At 41.6% G+C, this 14,346-nt stretch overlaps 1 protein-coding gene across 4 annotated transcripts in view; it reads left to right on the forward strand.

Annotated features, from left to right (window-relative positions):
* NHSL1 (NHS like 1) overlaps positions 1-14,346 on the forward strand; it is a 167,310-nt gene that overhangs the window by 15,025 nt on the left and 137,939 nt on the right. The window lies entirely within an intron of this gene.

Raw genomic sequence — 14,346 nt, forward strand, 5'->3', positions numbered from 1 at the left:
AATAACAAGGCCCTGAAGATCATAGAAGTTAGGAATTTTGGGGGTTTTGTCTGAAAATGGAAGTTTTGGCTGTGTGTGCTTCTCTAGGTGGCTGGAGGTAGAGCAGGTTCCTTCTTGTCCTGGAGCACTGGGGCTGGAGTTCACTCAGGATACCTCGCATTGTTTGGCTGCGGGGTGCAGGAGAGGAGCAAAATCAACAGTTTCAGTAGTTAGGCGGAAAGGAAATGTAGTAAAACTCTTGTTGTGGTAAAGGAAAACATACCTGAACACATGCTAGAGTGAGATCTCCAATCCAGATAGGCATCCAGCCTGTGCTTATCTTGCCTGTGTTGTTCCCCCTCACTGCTACCTCAGAAAAAGCTTTGAACGATGAGGCTGCCGGGGCTCTCACTTTGCCCCAGGCTGCCTGCACTGCCACAGTCGTGTCCCCTTCTGTTTGTCCATCACTCGTGGGTCTTGTCTGGTACCATGCAACCATGATTTCTGCCCAGTTTATATGGCAGTGGTGGCTTTCAGGTCTCAACATCCCGTGTCCGGCAGCAGTACCCCTACTTTCAGTTGCCTGACGAAAAGCGACAACCCAGGTAGACTTGTCCTGTAGGCTGCTGGGGGGACCACTCCTGCTTCAGCTGCAGACCTGTTTCGTTGATGCTGGGAAGAGGTAAGTATTTCTACTAATAAAAATAACACCAGGCCTAATCTAAGATGAGCGGTACTGAGCGTGGCTGACTGTTTTGCTGGTGGCTGTGGTCTGCCTGGTGGTACAGGCCGCTTCGCGCAGTAGTGTGAGATTTCGTTGAGAGACAGGAATTGTTTCCAGTCAGAGCCACAGCACAGACCTCGAGACACTGTGCTAATGGGGCTTCGATGATTATTAGGAATAAAAAGACGAAAACTTGTGCTAATGTAGGAATGCAGTGCAGTGTCTTTGTTTTGCTGAGACAAAATGCAGACAGTCATGCAAGGCAGCGCTGTCCTTTCTGTTGCAGGGGAAGATGGATCTTTTGCAGTGCTGCAGCTGGTGACCAGCAGCTTCTTGCTGTGGTGTTTTACTTGGTCCATGTCAGAACCTGCTGATTAGATGTGCAGAAAAGTAACAAGAAGCAAGGAGGAAAATTCACTGTAGTTGAAGCCATGCAGTAGTGGTGGTTCCTGTGGTCTCAAACATCAGGTCAAGACTTTAAAAGAGGTGTGGATTTCAGGCTGTGTCTCAGTATCCAAAAGGGGAAGCAAATGTACAGAACTGAATTTTATAAAGCCCTAAACTTTATTTATTTATTTTATTTTTGTTATGCTGAGGAAAGACACTTTACCCCACACTTGCATTCATTTAAAAGGCTATTTCCTTTTTGCTGTTCTGTCTTGGTGTGTGTGCATACCGAAACACGAGGCAATGACAAAACAAAGTGCTACGGTGACTCCACAGGACAGGCAAAATCACTGGCTGGCACAGGGGCGGTGAAGCACATGTGTAGGGCATCTGGCAGCTCCTGGCAAGCAAATGTGCTGAACAACTTGAGGAAGCATGGCCAAGTGCTGCCATGTGGGGCTGCTGCCAGTTAGCGTGAGTTCGAGCAGCCGCAGGTTACAGTGGCACCTGAGAGAAAACCATCAAATGGGAGCCAGTTCTGGTACCTACTTGGCCAGCTCTCCATCGCTTTATGACCACGTGGTGTTGGCACTACCTTTCTCCACCTCTTCAAAGCCAGTGGCAACATTTTGGAAAAGTATCCTATTCCAAAATAAATGTGCACGTGCAGATTTGCTGAGAATTAGCACAAAGCATGAAATGAAAAGAGATTAGTTGTTTTGGTCTAAGTTGGTGTGTAGTTTAACTTTCTGTAACCATTCCCAAAGGATATAATAAATACTGAAATATTTAAATATAAGGCCTCATTTTCTTTAATAAATGGCTTTGAATAAAATGTTCTGAACTATTTTGTTGACTGTAGTGTGGCTAACGACATGAATATGTTTTCAGTATTTTTGTTCAGCCTATGGGTTGTTAGACCACTGTTTAAAATGATTCCCTGTTTATAAGTGCATTAAGCTAAAATACATTTTTTGAAATACCGTTTGAAAGTCATTATTGTCTTAAGATCAGATCAATAGTGGTGATGTTTTTAGGGTTTCTTTAAACGAACGAACAAAAAAACAAACAACAAAACAAAAAAAGTTCTGCTCAATTCATTCCTTAAAATACAGCAATTCCCCAACAGAAAATACTTTAAAACATTATTTTTAGCTCAGAAGTAATTAATAAATTAATAAATGAGATTTACTAACCTTCTTCTCACCTGCCTGCTACCTATAAGCTTGTGTGGCCTGATCTCCTGTATGGAGTCATTCATATTATTGCTAGCTGAGATCTGTTCTTGGTAATGTAATTCCCCACAGTAATGCTTTTTTATTTATGAAACCCTGAATGTCATCTCTGCACCATGTGTTTATGATGAGTGTGAGGTTTTTCAACCATAGGCATTACTCTAATTTACATGCCTGGAACTTCACTCTTTGTAATCTTCTGAGGTACTTGTTCTTATTCTTGCAATAATGGAAGTTCAGCTGAATAGCTATGAAGGCTAACCAAGCCTGTCCTTGCTTTATGTATTGTTTGCTTGTTTTTATAGTTGTTACTTTTTTTTTTTATTATTATTTTTTAGCAAAGTCAGTAGTGTGAGTATTCTGAAATTCTTCCATTTTGTGGAAAGCACCTGGATGGTCCTGGTGTGCTCCACCTCGGTGCCTCCCAGTCTGGCCAGAGACGTCCCGCTCCCTGCTGAGGGGTGTCCAGCTCATCCAGCTGGCTCTGGGGCCAACCACCCAGCCCACCCCTGTTAATTACCATTCCTTGAGGACCGTGCTGCCGTGGCATCTGTTAGTCATTATACCTTCTTGAAAAATAAGCCGCTAGGAAGAATATATGAGGGAGAAAAACAGTGCGGTATCAGTTTAGAGCACAGAGTTGATAACAAATGCTGTAGTTCAGGTTTCTTGGCTGACATGGAAGCCTCGTACCTTCATACAAACAATATACATTTCTTTCATCACCTGTTAAATGAAGTCTGTGCCTGCTGCTTGCGGGTGCTTTGATTGTTTTTAGTTTATGCATGTATCAGTAGAAAGCTTTGAAAATTCTTGTTTTTTTTTTTTTTTTTTTTAATCCGTTAGCCTGTGATATCTCCCCCCGCTAAGACATGGTTGTTATCTGGCTGTTCTCTGGATGGCTTTTCACTTTGTTTTCCGAGGCAAAGTGGCATAGTGAGCACTGAGAGGCTCCGGCAATGAATGCAGGGGTTGGAGCCTGCATTGAATCAAGGCTGTGGGAGGTGGCACCAGGTGCTCCCTGGGACAAGCTTGGGAGTTGTCACTGCACTGGTGTCAGCAGCTTACCTTCAGCAAGCTGATGGGGTCGAGTTGGGATTTTTAAAACAGTTACAAACAGAATCTGTGCCGTGATTGTGAAATAGCTTCATACTTCAGCTCTCACTATTTTGACCTAAAATAGGATGGATACGATTGCTGCATGTTCCCAAACAGAATAATTATTTCACACACTAATATATAAATAGGCTTTCCTTGCCTGATACGATGCAAGAGTGGCAGAGGCAAGTACAGTGTGTGTGCCTAGATGTTGGAGAGGTGCTCTGCATAAAACTGCAGCACACTTCAATCTATGACGACTTATGTTTCAGGACAGCTTCTGTGTCTTTTCAGCAAGTTTCAGCCACTGGAGCATGTAGTTGATCAGAGAAACAAGCCAAGCTGAGATAACTGTGGAAAGAACCTGGTAGGAACTCTTGTCTAGCATTGCTTACTGTAAAACCGTATGTGCATAACTATGTTATGGGAGGATGTTAAGACATGCAGTTTCAACCTGATGTCCAGCAGCTTACCTTGCAAGCTAAACCTGAAGGCCTAAGCTCAGCTGATACCTCCCTCCTAGATTTTTTAACTCTCTAAGGACAACTACAGGTAGCTTTCATTTAGTGGTCTCTTCAGACTGAAGCCTGTTAGCATGCACAAGCTGCAGACATTGGGCTGGTGTGAAATAGCAGCACTTTCTATCCCTCCTGTTGAAGCGGAGGTCATGGCACCAGAAAACGTGAAATTAGAGAAGAAGCTTCCCTAGGCTTTGTAGCTTAGGAGTTAGGGCACTTAGTTGGTTTCGGTTAATGTGGGGTTTGGTCAGCGCTCCAGGATTTTTTCTACTTTAGTCCAGTGATGTTTTTCATGTCTTTAATAATAATACCAACTGTTACTAATAAAAAGTTCTGTGTATCCAATTCTGGATTCTCAGTTCCATGTAGTTTATAAATATAATTCCTTTACCTAGATAGCCAAGTATTTTTGGCATACCAAAATGGAAAACTTTGCTTCCCGTGTTTCTCTGTACATCCCCTCTCTCTTGCTGTCTCTTTTCTTTGTCTGTACGGACTGGAATTTTCTCTTAGCTGAAATTCCTGTTTCTTTCACACACCTTGGGTATTCATTAGTTTTACCTATTGAAATTGATGCCAGACCTGTGTAGCTTGATCTACTGCTGCAATTAAATGCAAATTAAACCAGTTTTTCTCAACGTTAGTCTGCATTACAACTCAGTGATTAAAAATGCCCAGTGTCTTGAAAAACCTGAGTCACTGAACTTCTCAGCCTGGTACAGCAGTCTGTGACTTACATGGCAGGGGCAGAAAGCAGCTGATGTTGAGTTCAGAGCACAGCAACACAGATGCCTCCCAGATCCTAAATACGTAGGAGACAGAAAAATACCCCTTCCCCTTTGTGGCTGCTTTCATAGATATGGAAGAGGGTTTTTTAGAAGGCTGTTCATAAATGGTGTGTTTCATGCAACCAGAAACTAGTGCTAATGTCCAAACAGACAGGTCTGCACTTGTCTTTTTTTTTTTTCTCTCTGTTGTTCTCTTTTGTTTTGCTGGAAACTCAGAGCTTTTAGGACTCCCCATAATCCTGCTTCCCCAGCAGCTGGGGTGGGAGGGCTGCTTCTCCGTGTCCAGCCCTGCCTAGCTCTTCTTACATTCATTGGTTTCTCATCTCCTTTTGCATTAAGATGAAGTTCCCTCTTCCTGCTTGATGGTTGTTCTTTTCCTTTCTGTTTTCTTCCCTTGCACATCTCTATCCTGTTTTCCCTTGTTCTATACATTTCCCTTTCATATTGATGCTTCCTAAAAAGCTCTTGTGTTCTCGAAATGTTCTGGTTGGAACAGTCATGCCCCTTAAAATGAGCTCTTTTTTCTGTGAGGTGCACATGGTGTCTGCTTTTGAATTTCTCCTTGGGATGGGGAGTTTGTTATTGCTCCACATACTTGCTCTGTACGGTGTTTGTAAGCACAACTACATGTACAATTTAGCTCTCAGCACTGTGTGATACCTAATAGATGTGCTGGAATGAGCAGGCATATTGCTATTGATGGTGGGTAGCTATTTACTGCCCAGTGTATAGATATTGCCTAATTGCTTCTCATCAGTGTTGTTTTTTATCTGATTCCACCTCTATGCATGTGTTCATTTCTAATGCAAGTCTTAAAAGGTTTGGGAAACTGCCTTAAGATTGTCAAGCTGGTGACACTCGCGGGTTGTCTATCTGGGATGCTTGGTTTATGATCACGTTTTGGAACTTTGTCTACCCACATGAAGAAGGCATTTCTCAAAATCAACCCCAAGACAGAATCCAAACACCGTGTTATGTTTTTTTCCTTCGTTTTCAGTGTCTCCAATAGAAAACTATTCATTCAAAGGAAATGTTTAAAATTCATGGTGGTTTTATTCCTTGTCCCTAATGGTTGGTCATACGTAACATGGATCCTGAGTGCTTAGGTTGTAGTTTGTCAGTGATGTAGTTACAGTCAGGATTTCTGGGATTTTAGCATCATGTGGACTTTTTTGGTACCAGCATCATCAATGCACAGTACTTCCCTTGGGTAAGTGTGAATTTACTATAACCAGCCAGTCTGTAATTAATAGTCACAGTACCAGCGAGCAAACCGATCCAATGTTGCCTCCATGAAAGCTGAGATGACTGGCTAGCTAGCCCTATAGTGTTTTTCACCTTTAATGATTTGTGTTGGATATGAACCAATGTTCCAATATTTGGACGTTGGTCAAACTGTGTCAAAACCCTTGGCTTTTGTGAGATGCATTTGTTCCCTGCCCATGGCCACTACTATGGAAGGAAGAGTGATACAGGTTTCACAGTGACAGCAGTATTTTTGTCTTTTAGCCCGTAAGTAGAGTCTCATGTTACAATGCAGAACCAAAATGCAAAGAGCTCTGGCTTGGGGGCTCAGGCTTTTGACCTTCTCTGTATCTTTCTGGGTACATCAAAAGTACAAGTGGTGGCATTTTGTAAGAAGAAAATACACGCTCTCTTTTAAACTTGCGTATGCAGACAGTGCTGTCTAGTTCGTTGAGCACCGGAGTATGATTGATAAGTCTTAAACTTTAATTAGGCTCTACCAATGATCCTCCACAGAAACAGGGATAAACTCTTCCTGTGTCCCTGCATTCACCAAGAGATCTCATTCAAGTGAGCTAATAGGAAGCATCGAACAATTCAGTGAAGAGTGCATTCCTTCGGTTCTTCCTGTTGAAACCAAGGCCTCTCTCCATTTCCTATTTCAGCCTTGCTACCATTAGTAATCCCTTCTAAGCCTGTGCTGTGACTCCGAGTTTTGTGATCCAGCTGAAAGCTAAGCTAGGAGGAGGAGGAGGAGGAGGAGGCTGGTGCATCCTCCGCTGGGGCAGTTTCCTGCCCTGCGCTTCCCTTTGGCTGCCGGAGAGTTAAGTCATGGGGAGTGGGCAGATGGGGGGGGACTGAGGCCACACTTTTTTTTATCAGTAACGCTGAATTCAGCTGTGTGGGGCTTCGGCTGCTTCCCTTGCCACTGCATACCTCACCATGCCCCAAATCAGGGGGTTTAAATACGGGAAGCAAGGGGAGTAAAGCAGGGGCCTCTGTCCTGCTCGGGTCCTTGCATCCTGCGCTCCTCTTTGACGGTAACCTGTGAAGACAGGGAGCTGGGGGGGTCGTGGGAGAGGCGTGGGCAGAGGCCCTGGTGGAGCAGCAGGAAGCCTGAAGGGAAGGAGGCGTCCAGGTGGGAGCAGAGATAGCCGTCAGTAACAGTGGGGTCGGTCCGGCACTGGGGCGCCAGCCTGGGAGTGCTGGAAGGGGACAGCAGCGGGGGGCCTAAAAGGGAGCAGATGGAAGTGGCAAAAGGGGGAGGAGGAAGGGGAGAATGTGTGTGTGTGTTTGTTTTCAAACAAACAAGCAGAACAAATGTCGGGAGATGGAATTAGAGGGACTGGCGGAGGCTTAGAGCCTGGTTGAGATGGTGCCGGGGTGTCAGCTGCTGTGCTTGCGTGGGTGGGAATCGGTGTCCTCGGTACCAGACCTGGTACTTGCGGAGTACGTCAGAGGTCTTCGGTTTGGACTTTGGAATGTGGCATTTAAGTAAAAGCAAATGTTCTGCTCTGCCCGAGGATGTCTCCTGCTAGCAGAGGATTTTTGTGCCACCCTCTCAGTTCATGATCATGCCTGAGGTTGTATAAATTCCTGCAGCAGAGTGTAAAACCAGAATATAATCTGTTCACACTGAAACATTTGCTTCCTGATCCTTCTGAAGGACCAACTTCCCAAGACTGAAATATAATAATGATTATTTCAGCATGCTCAACCTTGCTTATTGCCCTTTCCCAGTAATTGTTCCTGTATGTTTTGAGAGGAATACCCATTCATTTTTTCTGAATTTGCATCTTCTTACCAAAGTATAGGTTGAATCTGTTCTACAAAATAATGAATGTGATTGAGAGGAGAAGAGAGGAGAAAAAAGAAAAGGTCCCTGCCCTCTCCAGTACATTGTCTGTGGAAGTCTCATGCAGCTTGTCTTTGCTGGAGGACGTTTTCTCCACTTTCAGTTGCCATGTGAAATGCACTAACTCCAGAAAATTGTAATTGGCGATCTCAGGGGAGGTCAAATATAGAAATTATACTTAACCATATGACATGAGTCCACTTAAAAGCCAACAGAAATAGAACTCAGCCACAAATAATATAATGCTGCAGTAGTAATAAGAGACTGTATTCTGTTTTTTTTTCTTTTTTTTTTTTTTTCCTTTTATGTTCGTCCCTGCATACAATTCCTGATAGATTGGTTTTGGGCATCAACCTTGTACAGCTTCAGATGAAGCGTTCTCTGAGGAAGAACAGTGGTTTTTACCACAACAGATCTCTGCAGGGTGTGCTTGGAAGAACACAGGGTTCCTCTTCTGCCCAGCCAGGGCTTCTGACTTGAGAGAACTGATTTGCAATCAATTTGTAGAATTCAGATTCATCATTTACAATCAATTGAAACTTTTACAATGAAAAGGAAGCTTGCTACTGGATATTTTTGCAGTAACTCGACTAATACTGCATGCATAGAAAAATAAAGCAAATGCATGAATAAACATCTAATTATTGAAATTACCTGCTTCAAGTGTCAATACTTAATACAACCTGATTCAATAAGTGCTTCAAGGGTCTCAAGTTTGGGATCATGTGAGCGGTGTCTGTATGGTACAGATGAGCAGCGTTGTTAAGGGCAGGACATTCAGGTTGGGAGATCTTAGTGAATGGCTGAGAAAACTACAGAAACCAGTGCCATGAGTCCTGTTTTTGTACTCAGTTCTTACATCTCCTGACTTTCTGCCATGGAATTTTTTTTTAAGACACTAGTTAAATAAATTTGACTATTCATTTGTAGAGTGGTAGGTCCTCCTGTGTAGATGGGAGAAAATTTTGGAAAATGTATTGGATAAGAAAGAAAATATATTCTGATTTTTTTTTTTTGTATTATATGAACAGTTTGTTTTCGCAGTCAAGATTGTTTCAGGTTTTTCAGTGAATGTTGCACTTTGCTGTGCTTCAAAAATAAAGATCACAAAAATTTGTAGTCACAGTGCAGTCAACAGTCTTGGTGCTTGCTGTGAACAGGAGCTTTGCACAGCACCTGGTTCCCTCAGAAAAGGGCTTGATGTGCTCCTTCAGGGCTGTCTTCTGTCTTGGGGGATGGACTTACAAACTGTGAAGATTTACAAGCACGTGTTGAAGAACTGCAGAATATCTGGTTTCAGAGGCTTTCCTCCTATACCGAAAGTAACGTTTCTGCATGCTAACTGTGTAAGCAACGAGTGGTGGTGGAGATGTGTTGTGTCTGCGGCGGGGAGGTGGACTGAAAGCTGAGAAGCTGCTGCTTGACAGCGAGGGTTTCCCTGCTTTCTGTCAAGTTGTCTGCAGTTATTTACCTACCTTTTTTTTTCTTTTTTTTTTTTTCTTTTGCTCGCGGCCCGACAGTCATGAATTTCAGTCATTCTGCAGTGGGAAATTTGACTGCCCAAGGGACTGGGGTTTGTGCATTATGAGCTTTGGGCCCTGTACACGATGTTAAGTTGAACAAGACACATCTGCACATCTGCCTGTCTGCTGCTCTGTCAGCCTGCAGAGCGCGGGGCTAGGGAGCGCAAGGCACGCCCGCAGCAGGGGAAGAGCAGGGAGAGGCAGAAGTCCAAGAAATGGGAAGGTCTTGCCTGGGCGTAGAGGCTGCTCTCTGCTGTGAACTTTTGTACCCGCAGAGCTCTTGGATTCAGCGTGGCCAGTGGGAGCAGTCAGGTCGAGAGCTGCATTCGTGATAGCCAGGCAAAGGCGTCTGGGGGAAGAGCTGCAAGAGCGAGGGGAACCAACGCACGTTGGAAACACATTAGTTTCTAGAGTCCTTGCGAACTGAAGCATCACAGAATAATTTTAGCTTCAGAAAGGCATGTGGAGCTGAACTGGTGCTTTTTGCAAGCTGGGATGACCTTTGCCGTTCTTAAACTGCTGCTCACTGTGAGAACAGAGGTGAGGCAGGAGATGAAAACTGAGCAGAGTTCGTGTTCCTGCCAGTGAATCATCTACCACTTCCCACCTCTGGTGGGAAAACAGTAACTAAGAGAGCAACGTTGGGAAGACCCTGGAAAAAATCAGGCATGGATGAGGCAAAGAAACGACAAAATCATAAATGTAGAATGGTGGCAGTAAACAGCATGGGCATGGCATGTGAAGTACTTTTTTTTTTTCCAAGTTTAATTGAAGTTTTAATTTGTGGTGATATGGTTTTTAAAACACTGACATTATCAAGGATTGACACTACAAGCCAGTCTGATGCATGATGTGGACTGGAAAGTGTTAAACAAAGCAGACAACAACTTTATTATTATTATTAAGTGTTTCTAAATTCATCTTCTTGGTGAAATTCTCTTTTTCTTTCAATTCTCATTTTGGGTTTACTGTATGAAAAACTCTGTGGCTTGATGGGTTACAAATGTTTTCACACAAGCACATTAGCTTTTAGGTTGGTACATAAGCTGCTTTTTTAAAAAATAAGAAAGTGAATAAGCTTGTAAAATAGTGTATTGAAAACAAAAAAAGTCTTTTTTGCATATAGACAGATCTGATTCATCAGAAAGCATCAAGATAATTGTCACGATTTTCATTTTAAAAGGAAACCAAGAAATCTTGGCACAAGTGTAAAACTTTCTGTTGCTATACTGGCCTGTTGCCTGGAGCTAAATATTTGCCTCATGAATTTTCCTTTCCCTATCAGGAACAGGAAGCAATGTTACAAATGAAATACATTAAGGTTTGTAAGTGATGCCTGTTATTCAAAAAAAGGAAAGATGCGGTACATGTTATACCATTATAAATGAGATGCAACGAGGGATAGGTTTTTCTGGCTGAAATTTGTATGGTCATTTATTTTTCATCATCTAAGTACTTCCTAGCGTGGAGGTATTGTACCTTCCTGCTGGAAATCTCCTTCATCTAGATAACTACATATTAGAGTCAATTTTAGTTACACAATTTCAGGCACTGTCAAGACATGTAGATGTATTTTACTTTTCTACGGGGAACATAGTAGAGGATGAGCAATTGATTCCTGTTCTTTTCTCTCAGTGGTAGGACAGCGGGCTACGTGGATACAGCTGATGATATGCTGAATGCTTCTCTAAACCTACAGCATCACATTCCTTTTTCCAACTTGGTGGGTTGTTTTTTATTTGTTTGTGACAAAGGTGATATTGCCAGTATTGATTGTCTCTATATCCTTAAAAATCTACTCCATACATGGAAAATAATAGTGATACTTAACAGTAGTAAATCATTCAAGCATCCTTGCTGAATCTTCAAGGCAGATTGCTTTTTGGCCGTGTTCTGCCTTGTAAGTAGCACTTGCCTTATTTATGGTATTAAAGGATAAAATTTACTGTCAAAATAAATTAGCCAAGTTTAATTATTAAAATTTAATTTATTTAATTAAAACGCAAGGCTTTTTTTTCAGAGTTTAATTAATTCATTAATTAATTTGCTACTGTCTGTGTCCCTGATGTTAGGGAAGTTGTTTTTCCCCCAGTCTCTTTCCAGGGACATCACGTTGTCTGGCGTTCAGTCATTTCCCTTCCATAACATACAATAAAGTAAGATTTCTGACCTCCAGTACAGACTTACATCTTTTGTTCCCTTTACAGTTAATTCTCATATGTTTTCCTTTTATTTTGTCCCTGTCATGCAGCTGTGAAAAGGCTTCCCTTCTTAGCAAAGGATACCTGGCATTAACCATTCACTGCATGTATCGTTACCACATATTTATAGTTCCTGAGTTATGCTAGCTTGAACAAGAGCTAGACACATAGTGGAGTTTTTCCATCTGTTGTGGAGGAGCTTTGCCTGGTAATAAGCACTGCAGTTAGCTGAAGTACTCTGCTTTTTCCTAGTGCTATCTGCTTTCTCCAGACCCTCAAGGAACAGCGGGAAGGCACAGAGGTAGCTGTGCTTTGACTCCACCTGTGTGTGACCATACACCCTTGTCAAGTCAGACACAGTAATTTTAGAAAACTGCTGTACTGTCTTTTTTATGTTTACATTTTTAAATCTATATAGCATTCAGAGGATATAGGCAGTCATAAGAAGTGCAGTCCTACAAGGGACCTATCCATTGCTGTTGCAATCTCTTGACTTCACTGGGTAGGCATTTGTTTTTGTAAAATGCATTGGGATACATATTCATAACAGAAACAATTTATTATGTTAAAGGCTTTCTATTCAACTTCTTTTTTAGTTTTGTGTTGCATAAAAGCAGTGAAGTTAGTGTAAAGTAAGTTTTTGTCACTCAGCTGTAATGTTTGTATGTTCAAAATTAGTCATAATCATTGCTTATTAGAGTGTAGGAACTGCACTTCAATTAGATGGATTCTAAATATAAATATTTATATATTTAGAATCCATCTAATTGAAGAGAGAAATGGCATCGAAACCAATACAGCTCAAACCCAAACCTGTGTCCATGCAAGAATTTGAGTGACCTGAGTTAGAGGCTTCAAATGGGGAGGGGGAAGAAAAGTAGTGCTTTTAGGCAAGAGAAAGAATATAAAAAAGTAAATCTGAAGCAAGATGAAGAAGAAAGCTTTGGACTGAGCCTGGACAAAGCTCAAGGCGTGTGGCATTGGGGCTGTGCCCTGTGACAGTGTTTTGGGGCTGTGAGCGATGGAAGCGCCTCCTTTTTAATCCCTCACGCACACAAGGACGCTGTGTGTTGCTATGAAAACTTCCAAGCCCTCATTGCAAATTCTCTTTAGCTACAGCAAATTGTCTTTTGTCTGGCTGTTCTAATGTAAATGGACAACATTGATTCTTCTGTTGGAGAAAAAGTGATATTGAATAAACCATCTGCATGGGTTTTTTGCCTAGTGCAAATGCTGGGAATATAGCCGTTTCATTCTGCTAAGGGTTTATTTGATGATTCCGAACTGTGTTTGATTTCTGCCTTTTTGTTACTGCAAAATCTTTTGCAGCACAATTCCTTTGACTTACTGGTTAGCTTTAAAGTAGGTTTTAAACTTTGAGACCTTTGACTCCTGTTTTGTCTCAAAAGGCTTTAATAATGAGTTGGTGTAAGTTGTTTCAGAGGCTCTTTGGATCTTTTAGACACCAAACAGTGTCATATAAATTGAGATAAAATCTCTGATAAATGTGTACCAGGTTAATGATTCTGAGTGAGTCCCTAACGTTATATTTATTGTTTCTAGGTTGTTTTAACTTGTGGTCACCCATTGAGGAACCAGTAGAATAGCCTATTGTGATTTGCAGCAGAATGCACTTGCTAGCGCTTTCCATCCGCTATTCAGCTTGCTGTTGGCTGTTTGTTTTCTGTTTTTAAAACGTATTTTCGTTGTAAAACTGCATTCAAACTGTTCGGTTGGAGCAGCCCATTTGCTGGAGCTCCGAGATGCTTCGTATTGTCACAGCTGGCTCCTGACGATGGACACAGAGTGTTCTGAACTGAGTGGTAAACGTGAGTGCTCTACTTATGTCACTGCTTTTAGATATATTGATTTTATTTAAACCCGGCACATGTTTTATGACTGTGATCGAATGTGGAAGAGGTCACGGTACTGTTTGGAGCTCTGAATACCAGCAAAAATCCCAAGGATGTAAATATGTAAAAAAACAAGCAAACCATGGGCATAAACAACTGTGTGTAGAACATTGCTGTGATGAGGAAGAATGATTTTTGTCTTCTGCTATTTCTGAAATAATAAAAATTAGATAAATATGTAGGATTATAACAGTGGTTGGTAGTGAATAAAGGTCTTTGATTAAATCTGACTTTATTGCCCCTTCAAGGCTAAACAGCAAGAACTGAGAAGGAGCTAGAAAAAGGAGTTTGGAATGTCTTTCTTGGCGAAATAGGAAAAAAATGTAGAAAAGCCTGAAACAATGGGTGTACATAGAGTGCAAAGTTTAGGGAGATGATTGCGCAAAAACCTAAAGGCAAAGATGAACTAGATACAAAGCACATGTACTGCATCACGTATTCTTTACACTTAGTTTATTAAAGGACTTTTCTGCTCAGGTAGTGTCATAGTAAGTAATGAAAACAAGGACGGACAGAGAAGCCTTTCTGATGTGTTTTGAGAATTCTTGTTTGTATTTAAGGAATTAATGCAATTTTAGGGCATGATTCTACAAATCTGTATAATTTTTCTTATTTTGCATCACTTAAACAACTATACACATGGTCTGTCAAATATGGAAGCCTTTGCAGGATTAAGACTGAACTGGTGTAAAAAAATAAGATCCTTAAAAGATTTTTATGCTTTTTGAAAGTTTTTAAGGCATATATGTACTTGATATTTTATCTCAGGCATATGTATTTGCATAACTTCTGCAGTGGAAAGCCCACAGTTACTTTTTTCTTTCTGTTTCTCTCTCTCTTTTGTGTGCTCTCTCTTTACATTTTTTAACACAACAAAAAA

The sequence above is a fragment of the Anser brachyrhynchus genome (genome assembly GCF_964034855.1).
Source record: "Anser brachyrhynchus genome assembly, chromosome: 3".
Lineage (NCBI taxonomy): Eukaryota > Metazoa > Chordata > Aves > Anseriformes > Anatidae > Anser > Anser brachyrhynchus.